General features: G+C 36.9%; 1 protein-coding gene across 3 annotated transcripts in view; it reads left to right on the top strand.

Moving 5' to 3' along the window:
• The window catches only part of LOC108746840 (RNA polymerase II elongation factor Ell), a 117,900-nt gene that overhangs the window by 92,576 nt on the left and 23,615 nt on the right, over positions 1 to 1,709 (top strand). The window lies entirely within an intron of this gene.

The raw sequence follows: 1,709 nt of genomic DNA, 5'->3' as shown, positions 1-1,709 counted from the left end.
ATGAACAGTAATGTTGCACAAAATTTGATGGATATTCTAGCAACCAGCCTTGAGTACTCTTCATAATTATTTTCAGTAGTTTGAAGTTACCTTCTTCTTCTTTCAGCTTCTTAATGATGTAATGAAATTATTTCTTTAACAAAACCGTTCTTTCCGTATTATTAATTTACGTGTACGATCACGATAGAAGTGACATGCACACGCGTACAAGTTACCGAGTGGTTTATACATGCATACGAATCTGAGCAATATATCTCTCAAGTCGAGTAACAGACAGACACCTACACACACACACACACACAGATTTATCTGACGTTCTCACGCACACGATTTAAAATAATATACATAAGCGTATGCACATACGTATGTGTACGCACATACACATACGATATTGCCAGCCGAATCGATAAGCCTGAAATGGAAACAGTGTTTGATGTTACAACTTACAGCTCGGAAGTAATTTAATCTCAGACTCAGACTAAACATATTGTTCATTATATATTGCCGCTGTTGTCAGATTGTAACAGGTGCATCGCCCCCTCCCCCCCCCCCTCGTAAATAGGAAGAAAGAGTGTATTTTCTTTTTCAAACTTTGTCGCACTTCGTTTCTCTCTACTTGGCCCTGCCCTCCCTTTGAAAAATCTCATACTGTACCTTGGTTAATTTTATTTACGTGCTCACAATTATTTATCCCGGTTGCAAAGGTTATCTTGTATTTTTATACTTTGTCCAGTCGCACTCTTGCAACACGGACGTATTTTTTTTTTTTAATCTTTCGATGCCTTATCGTGACATTTGAAGCTTTACTTTCACGGGTATTTTCTCATTACTGCTTTTTACTCGCCGGTTTATGCTATTATTATACTTGTTATTATTATGAATCCCGGATTTTTCTGAACTGGTCAGTTAGCTGGTTATGTTCGAGCTGTCGTTTTTCCATGAAAGATTCCTGGCGTCGAAGGAGGAAAACGGATGCATGCATCGTGTTGCAAGGCCGACAAAATAACATAAGGCTCAGCGGGATCGACATGAATTGAATTGCAAAGTGCCTTTCCTTCGACTGACGCGTCGAATCCTCTTAACCTCTCGAAAGTTCATCGATATATATATATATATATATATATATATATATATATATATATATATACACACATATTTTTCTATTATTACTTTTGCTTTGCAAATATTATCATGTGACCACATCGCAATTTATATCGATATTCGTAGGAGTGGAAAAAGAAGAAAAAAAAGAGGACACTTACCGCGCTAGTTTCACCTCATAATTAAGTAACCGTGCGTTTCTTTTTCACGTAACCGACTTGTTTTATATCGTTACGTTGTATATTTCATTACAATTTAGACTTTGAGTTAAGCGAACAAGAGATGATTGATTGAATCTCTTCTCTCACGATTCACATTGCGAATCTGTCCGGTTATGTTTGTCAGTGTATCAATGATTTCGTTTTGTGCTTTTTAATATTACCATTTGAATTTGAATATTTTCGCCGCATAACGAACGAGCATCGTAGGTAGGCTTGATATAATGGAGGATTTCCGTGTCTCAACGCGTCTCGAAGACAAAGGAAAAATAGTGAGATAAGATAGCCACGCCGAAACAATGTCAAGTAATATTTCTGACTGTTTGTTTAAACGTCGCTAACCTTATCGACTCTTCAACGCATTTCGATGTTATCTTACTGCTGAATACC

Source organism: Trachymyrmex septentrionalis, unplaced genomic scaffold, assembly GCF_001594115.1.
Source record: "Trachymyrmex septentrionalis isolate Tsep2-gDNA-1 unplaced genomic scaffold, Tsep1.0 scaffold19, whole genome shotgun sequence".
Classification (NCBI taxonomy): Eukaryota; Metazoa; Arthropoda; class Insecta; order Hymenoptera; family Formicidae; genus Trachymyrmex; species Trachymyrmex septentrionalis.
The sequence above is the reverse complement of the archived record's forward strand: the minus strand, read 5'-3'. Positions and strand labels throughout refer to the sequence as shown.